Genomic DNA, 9,797 nt, shown 5'->3' with positions numbered 1-9,797 from the left:
TTAGTTCTCTGAAACATAGGCTCTCTAGTCCTCCTCCTCAAACACCCTTCACCTCACATGGACAATGCCAACTCAAAATTCACCCACAGTTCTATGACCCCTCTCATCCCCATAACCAGAGTCAGATTTCAGGAGACATATAGGGCAGGGGACTTAATTGTTTCAATATTTAAAAAGACATTTGGATAAGTATGTATATAGGAAAGACTTGGAGGGATATGGGCTAAATACAGGCAAGTGTGACTAGTGTGGTTTTGGGAAGATGGTTGGCTTGGACCAAAGGGTCAGTGTCCATGCTGCATGACTCAACTTCTAATAATATAATAGAGCCCTCATTCATGATAACCAAAGACTTTACATCACATTGTGCTTAATCAGTCAGTCAAACGATGAAAATTTCTATTCAGTAATCATTTCAAAGTCAGCTCATTCTTTAATTGACTCATCAACCTAATGTGAACATAGTGTCAGAGGAAAGGAGTGCTTTTCAGCCTTTGGAAAAAAACTTAAAAATAGTTGTTTTGATTTGGTTAACAACTCTTGGGAAATCATCAACAAATGAGGCCTATCAAAACTTCAGAAACAGATAACAAGTTTTTTCTGCAATTTACCAGATATGCCAGTCAAAGCAGACAGCTTCAGCCTGTGGTTTGCCCCATGTTTAAAGGGCTTGCCATTTAAAATTATTTCAGAACAGGACACTTTGATATGATTCAACTTCTAAGAGCATTTATGCTTATTCCATCAATGTGGGACCCCTACACAAGAGGTTAAAATGCCCCTGAAGCAGTAAAAATGGGGTTGTTTGAACTCAGCAGACGGAGTGAATTGAATCCAACTCAAGCCTGCATCTGTGATGCCAGGGATCTCAGGAGGAGGCAGAAATGGATCATCCACTTGACATTTCCAGCTGAAGCTACTTACAAATGCTTCACCTCATCTTTTTGCACTTATAATACAGGCTCCTACATCATGGATGACATATTTATGGAGATAAATTCTCCTGTTGTTTATTTGTTCAAAAATACTCAAGTAGATGAGACAGGACTGCAGAGCTTAAACCTGATCGCTTAGCCATATCTATGGGATGCAGCTTCCACTATTTGGCATACAACTGGTTCCATGATCTTGTTTCCCCAGGTTCACACATGATTTCAGATATAACAGGAATTGCTCCTGGCATGCTCTTCTGGACTCTTCATGGAGCCAGGGTTGATCTCCCAACTGGATTTTACTGGTACAATATGGGATAGACTGGGTCTTGGAAGTTATGATTGATAAATACAGTTTTGCTGAAGGCTCACAGGACTTCATTAATAGCCAGTTTTGTGCAGAGATCAGTTTGAAATCTATCCTGTTAGCACAATGGTAGTGTCACACAATATGATGTGGTCACTGACCAAGAGAATCAGAAATGCACCTGCAAAAAAGGTAGGTTAGCAAAGAAGAGATTCAAGTAGGTTTGCTCCTCACCATCTGCCACAGACGCAGCATAGCAGGAATGCCCTTCAGGACTTGGCTAGCTTGATCAGCAGCAGTAATACTGAGCCAATCTTGGTGATGGATATTAAAGTTTCCCACCCAGACTAGTTATTTGCCCTTACCATACAGTGTTTACAACTGGTGCATCAGCAAGAGGTTGTCTTGCCCATGTTTGCACTGATGCTATGAGATGTCACAGGTCCAGAAGCAATGTTCTGGACTCTTGACTGAATATCAATGCCATCCGAGATTCTGTCCTGCTAATGGGACAGGGCATACTCTGATGGTCATGTTTGGGACATTGCTCAAGTATAATTCTGAGTCTGTCATGCTATTGCTGGTCTAGTCTGGGACAGTTCTCCCATTAGCAACGAGGTCTTTGCTGGTTGACAGGCTTCTTTCCAGCCTAACGAAATTCACACGCTGCCCCCTTTTGGCAAAAACATCAGACAGAAATACAAGCAAGACTTCTGAAATCATGTAATAAGAATACTGAAATTAAGATCGATTCGGAGATGCTGGTGTTGGACTGGGGTGTACAAAGTTAAAAATCACCTGATGAAGGAGCATCGCTCCGAAAGCTAGTGTGCTTCCAATTAAACCTGTTGGACTATAACCTGGTGTTGTGTGATTTTTAACTTTGAAATTAAGATGGCAGTGCAATAGGGATTCTCAGCCCAGGACATATCTGCTGTCAGCTTATCTTTGTTCCTTTTCTTTTCCTTCCCGCCATCCCCTCTCCACCCTGTGCTGCCGCCGTTTCCCCCCCACCCCAAAAGAGAAAAAACAGGCTACCTTTGCTTTCAAGAAGTCTCTGAAAAACCAACTTTAAAGATTCAAAGTTTCAAATTATCAAAATTGGAATCACAAGCTTATTCTAAGCCTCCTTCTGAAAGATACTGACAAAATGAGAAACTCAGCACAAGATTCAAACAAAAAATTGATTTCTCCTACTATATACTTTTGTCTCCACTGTTGACTTTATACAAAAATAAAGTATTGCAAAAAGAAAACTGCTGTAAAGGGTTTAACATGTAAACTTGAAAGCCAGATCCCAAAAAGATGGGGGGGTGTTTAGAAGGGATATGGGAAATCTTAAACTTCACATTAAAAAGGTGGAAAAAAAAAAGGAGCAATAAAGCCTGTTGCCCTTCACCACCACACACCTGTGTCCGAGATACTGCTGTGATGGCTTTACCTACATCAGATCTACCATTTTGATGACCCTCCCTTACCAATCCACTGACTATGGCCTTGAGATCCCAATTCTCTTTTACATTGAAATAAAATGTTTTTGTCACTGGAGGTGTTGGGAGGAGGGAGCAATTTATATATAAAGATGGCATGTCTAAGTGGATCATATGTAGCAATTGCCAGAACCTGCCCCCTTCCTCCACCTCAATTAAATCACCCAAAATGAAAAACAAATTTTATAAAGTAAATAATTCCCACAGGAGGGGTATAAATGTCAATGATAAGTTGACTCCCAATTTGAGATTCAGAAGCAGAATCTCAAATCACCTTCCCCCTCCGTGTCTCCAAGTTGCAAAAGTACACTAGTGTTTTAAATTTTTGTCATCTCTTCTATTCAGGCTGCTCCAGCTCTGCCAATCACAGGTTTCCTCCTTCTCTCTTCCAGAAGCAAAACCTTTGACTGATGAAGCAATAACAGGGGGTAAAAGAAAAACGATTGTAGGAACTGGTGCAGAAAGCATGAATGAGATGGAATCATTGATGGGAGGGGTAGCTATTCAGATTCCATCATTTCCAACTTTGGTGCACTTCAATCAAATGCTGCTTTGATTTCCCACTCAAACACTACCCTCAATTTTTCAGTTCCCAGCCATAATTTATTACAGGAGAAATCTAAAAGTTGTTGTCCCATCTTTGTTTTTTTGCAAGTTATTTATTCAAGGGGGAAATTCATCAATGTATATTAATATTACTGAGGAACTTAGAAAGGAACCCACAAGATATACAGCACCAGAAAAGAGAAGGATGCAAGTAGTAAATAGAAACAAAATTAGGATTTTTAAAAAAGATTATAGTGGGATAAAGGGAAGCTAAAAGGAAGGCCACAATTTTAGTGGAATGCAAATAATAAACTGATACAGCATTTGAATAGAAACTGATTTTTTAATATGCTGAGATTGCTTTCCACTTTACTGATTTATTCTTTCTTCTTTTCCCAAAAATGCTATTCCCAGCCTATTTCTTATCATCTCCCCCAACAAATCAACAATCCAGGTGTAAATTAGCAAAAAAAGAGAAAACCTCAAAACAATGCACAACTGGCTGATCAGTCTCACATGCAACGCTAAGTGGATAAAATTAATTTTAATTTCCACAAACGTACCCAAAAACCAATCTAAATAACAGATTCAAAAATTTAAATCAGGTTAAAGTAACATAAACAGGTTACATGACCAGTGCAACATAGATGTTGCATTTAGATTAGATTAGATTACTTAGTGTGGAAACAGGCCCTTCAGCCCAACAAGTCCACACCGCCCCACCGAAGCACAACCCACCCATACCCCTACATTTACCCCCTTACCTAACACTACAGGCAATTTAGCATGGCCAATTTACCTGACCTGCACATCTTTGGACTGTGAGAGGAAACTGGAGCACCCGGAGGACACGGGGAGAACGTGCAAACTCCACTCGGTCGGTCGGTCACCTGAGGCGGGAATTGAACCCGGGTCTCTGGCGCTGTGAGGCAGCAGTGCTAACCACTGTGCCACCGTGCCGCCCACTATTATTATTTACTATGATGTCACTAGGAGCTGTTTCTATCAAAATAATTTTTTTTTTTAAAAATCACAAACATTTTCTATTTGAACATTTAGTGAGACTTCTGTGGTCTAACAGACATTGTAAATGGCTCCTCAAACACAGATCAACCACCGTCAACTTTCTGTATTTGCAAGCACTCAATACCATCACCGGTCAAATAGTTGCCAGTCTTTACTGCAATTTCCAGGTTGTCACTGCTGCAATGCTTTGTGTCTCTGCCTCAACAATGCAATATCCTGAACCAAAATTACAAACAACACCTGGCATGACTGTGACCTTGTGATTTTACCTCCACATCAAATTCTCTTCAGGTTTTGAAATGATTGATTGTACCTTTTCCAAAGCTTTCCCCCTCTATTGCCTTGTATCAGCCCACTTGCTGAAGTCCTCCTACACATTTGTCACCGGTCTCGGACTCAACTATTTCAACATCTGGTTGGTTTTCCATTCTGCATCCTCAACAAACCACTCACTCATGTTAACATGAGTAATGTTTTACTCCACCTCTTAAATTCTGCTTATCCAAAATCTCCATCTTTGCTGTCTATATTAACTCCTGGCTCCTTTAGTACCTCAAAATTATTAATTTTTTTATTCCTTCATGAACTTACTCCATCTGATCCCTATAACATGCACCAACAGTAGAACCATCCCAGATGTCAAACTCTCCCTTCCTCAAAGTACGTTCACTTTACTCCATTTGCTACAATGCTCAGCATTACAGAGGTTATGAAATCCAAATACAGAACTTCTTTATGAAAAAAAAAGTGAGCAGAGTCCAGGAACCATGATATGGAGTAAAATAGAGTGGATGCTATTGTAATGAACAACGTTAATTGTGAATTTAAATGACTTTATATTGGATTTGTAGTTAACAGAGCAGAGCAATAACTATCTCCAAGATCTTCCATCTTTGTGCACGTGCAATTGAAAAACAAGCTACAATTTCAGTTATGCAGAAGGTGTGTTTAGGGAGATGGCTGTATGTATGTAGGACTGTTAGTTATTTTCAAAAATACTTTTGCTAATTTATGCCTGTTTTCTTTGCTAATTAAAATTACTGCGATGCCCAAGAAATTAATGCCTTCCCCTTGCATTGTAGCTTTAAATGTAATGGGAAGGAAAACAATTTGAGGACATTGATGAATTCATCCACTTAGGTTTTTGTACAAGTCCAAATACAAAATGCACTGTTACATGACTGACCTAATAAATTAGGTAATGGAAATAAAGGACAAGCCACTGAAAACCATAAAGTAGCCCTGAAAAAAAAAAGGTAGTACTCCAGAAAATGTCAAAAACAGCCCTTGCAACTAAACAAGAAGTGTCCTGCTATGGATGTAGTTGGATGACAAATCCTTTTTACAACAGGTGAGCTGGTGTGGAATCTTTTTTAAAATTCACTCAACTGCATAATCCTTTTGGTATAGGTAGATGTAACATGCTATTAGCAAGGGAGTGCTAAGATTCTGACCCAGTGACAGTGACATTCATTCAAGGAAGGAAGGTACTTTTCCAATTCCCTTTGAAGAACATGATCACAGAAATGCTGGATGCACTGAATGGTCATCTTTCAAAATTCTGTAGACTGTGGAACTGTTCCAAAGACCTGGAGGGTAATTAATGTAAACCGACTATTTGAAAAAGATGGGAAGAAAATGGGGAATTACAGACCAGTTAGCCCATCATTGGTAGTAGGGAAAATGCTACAGTCTGTTGTAAAAGATTTAGAAGAAGAACACTCAAAACTATCACAGGATCAGACAGACAGTCAGCATGGATTAATGAAAGGGAGATCATGCTTGACAAATCTGCCAGAATTTGAGGATGCAACTAGGGAGTTGATGAGGAGCCAGTAGATGTGGTTTATTTGGAATTTCAAAAAGGCTTTTAATAAAGTCCTTCATAAGAGATTAGCATGTAAAATCAAAGTGCATAGGACTGGGAGTGACAGATAGAGAACGGATAGGCAGACAGAAAACAAGAGTAGGAACAAACAGCTCTTTTTGAGTGGCAGCTAATGCCTCATGGCATATCGCAGGGATGAGTGCTTGGACCCCAGTTACTCATTATATATGTATATTAAAAATTTAAATGAGGAAACTAAATGTAATATCTCCAAGTTTGCAGGGGATAAAAAGCAAGGTGGGAGGGTGAGCTATAAAAGAGGGCACAAATTTGGAAAGGTTGAGTGAGTGAGTGGGTAAACGCATGGCTGATGCAGTATGTGGATAAATGTGAAGTTATCCACTTCAGTAACAAACAGGAAGACTGACTGTAAGACCACGAGACTATAAGACAAGACACAGGAACAGAAATTAGGCTACTCAATCCCAGCTGACAAGTTTCTCAACCCCATACTCCCCAAAACCCTTGACCCTATTAACAATCAAGAACCTATCTAACTCAGTCTCAAATATACTCAATGACTTGGACTCCACAACCTTCTGTGACAGTGAATTCTATAGGTTCACCACTCTCTGGCTGAAGATGTTTCACCTCATCTCCGTTCTAAAAAGGTATTGCCTTTACTCTAAAGGTTGTACCATCGGGTCCTGGTCTTTCCTACCAATGGAGGCATCTTCCCAAAATCCAGTCTATCCAGGCCATTCAGTAAGTATTAATTAAATCCCCCTAATGCTTCTAAAGGAGTGTATGAATCCAGATTGCTCAAATGCTCATGTTAAGCTTTTCGTTCCTGGGACCATTTACATGAACATCATCTGAACATATTCCAGGGCCAGTACATCCTTCCAAAACTGCACAATACATTAAATGTGGTCTGACCAAAGCCTTATCAGAGTTTCAGAAGTGCATCCCTGCTTTTATAATCAAGTCCTCTCAGAATAAATGCCAACATTGTTTTTTTCCTTCCTAACTACTGACTCTACCTGCAAGGGTATCTTGAGAATCCTGGACTAGAAATCCCAAGTCGCTATGCACTTCAGAATTCCGAATTTTCTCCCCATTTAGAAAATAGCCCATGCCCCTAGTCTTCTTACCAAAGTGCATGATCTCATGCTTACCCAAGTTATACTCCATCTGCCACTTCTTTGCCCACTCTCCTAACTTGTCCAAATCCTTCTGCAGCTTTCCTGCTACCGTAATATGACCCAAATGGTAACAGAATAGGAGCATGGAAAGGGGTGGTGCAACAAGACTTTGGTGTCCTTGTACACCAGTCACTGAAATTAAGCACTTTTTTATTCATGGGGAGGGTGTTGCTAGTTAGGCCAGCAGTTACTGCCCATCCCAAATTGCCCAGAGAGCAATTTAAGAGTCAATCACATTGGCTGTGGGTCTGAAATCACATGTAGACCAGACGAACTAAGGATGATACTAATGTCCTTTAGAGAAGTAAAAGTAAAAGTTAAAGTAAACTAGATGGGGTTTTCCCAACAACTGACAATGGACACAGTCATCATTAGAACCTTAATTCCAGATTTTAATTGAATTCAAATTCCACCATTTGCCATGCAAATATTTATCCCAGCACATTGGCTAGGTTTCTGGATTAATAATCTAGTGATAATGCTACTAGACCATCGCCTCCACCAGGCAGTGAAGGCAGCAAATGCTCTGTTGGCCTTCATAGCAAGAGGACTCAAGTACAGGAGCAGCGATTATACTGTAATCATATAGCACCATCGTGAGACCACACCTAGACTACTGTCAGCAGTCTCGCCTCCTTACCTCAGGAAGGGTTGTCTGATTATGGATAGAACACAACCAAGGTTTACCTGGCTGATTCCTGGATGACAGGACAGACGAAAGAAGAGACACTGGATCGGTTAGGAGTATACTCACTGGAGCTTAGATGAATGAGAAGTGATCTCAGAAATCTCAAATTCAAACAGGACAAAATAGGATACTGCCAATGACTGGGGAGTCCAGAACCAGGGGTCACAATTGAAGGATATAGGGCAGACCATTTAGGAGTGAGATGAGGAGAAATTTCTTCACCCAGAGTGGTGAGCTTGTGGAATTCTCTACCAAGAAAAAAAGCATTGAGGCAAAAACATTGAATGTTTTCAAAACAAAAAAAAAATGGATATAGTTCTTAGAGCTAAAGGAATCAAAGGATGTGGGGAGAAAATAGAACCAGAGTATTGAATTAGAGGATTAGATGATCATGTTGAATGGCAGAGCAGGTCCAAAAGACTAAATGGCATAATCCTACTTCTATATTCTAAGCTTTAGGTGAGGATATTAAGTGGGTTGGTTGGGATCTGCAGGAAATTGATGCTCTCATGTGTTTGCTGCCTTTGTTTTACTAAGTGGTAGTGGTCATCACGTGCAAGGTGCTGCTCTCGAAGCTTTGAATTTCTGCAGCACACCTTGTAGATGGTAAGCATTGCTGCTAAGGGTCAGTGGTGCAGGTTGTAAATGTTTGTGAATGTTATCAATCCTGCGGACTGCTCGGTCTTGGAAGATGTCAAGCTTCTTTAGCATTGTTGCAGCTGCACCTATCTGGGCAATGGGAAGGACTCCATCACACTCCTGCTGTGTGACATTTAGGTGATGGATTGGCTTTGGGAAGTCAGGAGGCAAGTTACTCACTGGAGGATTCCTAGCCTCTGACCTGATCTTGTAATCGGAGTATTTATATTGCTAGTCCAGTTCCTGGTCAATGGTAACCCCTAGGATGGCAGCAGTCAGAATTAAATTATAGCAATGTTTTTGAACGTCATAGGACAATGGTCAGATTCTTTCTTGGAGATGGTCACTTCCTGTTCAGCATGAATTACACTTGCCACTTATCAGCCCCAACCTGGGTATTGTCCACTGGACAGGGGCTGCTTCAGTAACAGAATCATTAATGGCGAACATTCTTGGACTTTAACAGTTGATATAGCTTTGTGATTTGCTGGGGGATTTCAGAGGGCAGTTAAAAGTCAACCACATTGTTGTGGACTGGAAGCCAAACCTATACTAGGCCAGATAGAGATGGCAGTTTCCTCCCCTTAAAGGAATTAGTTAATCAGTTCTTGTTTTGAAAAATTCATTTACTGTAAAGGGCATGTCGGGCTAGGCCAGTGTTTATTGTCCATTCCTAATTGCCCAACAGGCAATTAAGAGTCAACCACATCACTGTGGGCCTAGAGACACTGTACATCAGGTCAGGTAAGGATGACAAATTTCCTTTGCTAAAGGATATTTTTGAAACAGATGGGTTTCATGGTTAAGATTCGACCCTTAATTCTGAGTTCTTTATGGAATTTGAATTCAATCATGGCAGAATTTGAACCCAGGTTCCCAAAACATTAACGAGTTTCTGGATTAATAGTCTAGCAATAATACCACTAGGCCATTTCTGCCACCCCCCCCCAAATAAAAATCAATGTTTATGGATAACAATGCTTTCATTGTCATTCTATTTTTAATTTTAGATTTTTTTTAAAAATCAAATTCAAATGTCATCATCTGCCATGGTATGATTTAAACCCAACTCCCCTGATTACATGGAACTCTGAATTACTAGTCTAGTAACAATGCTACTAACTTCTCCTTAAACA

The 9,797-nt window shown here is 40.2% G+C and overlaps 1 long non-coding RNA gene across 1 annotated transcript in view; it reads right to left on the bottom strand.

Annotated features, from left to right (window-relative positions):
• Window positions 1-6,017: 6,017 nt before the first annotated feature.
• The window catches only part of LOC122557276, a 25,637-nt gene continuing 21,857 nt past the window's right edge, over window positions 6,018-9,797 (bottom strand). Inside the window, exons 3-4 of the long non-coding RNA XR_006313786.1 lie at window positions 9,781-9,789; window positions 6,018-6,029 (exon numbers count right to left, since the gene is read on the bottom strand). This is a non-coding gene — a long non-coding RNA (uncharacterized LOC122557276). The remainder of the gene's footprint in view (window positions 6,030-9,780; window positions 9,790-9,797) is intronic.

The sequence above is a fragment of the Chiloscyllium plagiosum genome, chromosome 15 (genome assembly GCF_004010195.1).
Source record: "Chiloscyllium plagiosum isolate BGI_BamShark_2017 chromosome 15, ASM401019v2, whole genome shotgun sequence".
NCBI classification, from domain to species: domain Eukaryota; kingdom Metazoa; phylum Chordata; class Chondrichthyes; order Orectolobiformes; family Hemiscylliidae; genus Chiloscyllium; species Chiloscyllium plagiosum.
Note: the sequence above shows the minus strand (reverse complement) of the source record. Positions and strands in the feature narration are given on the sequence as shown.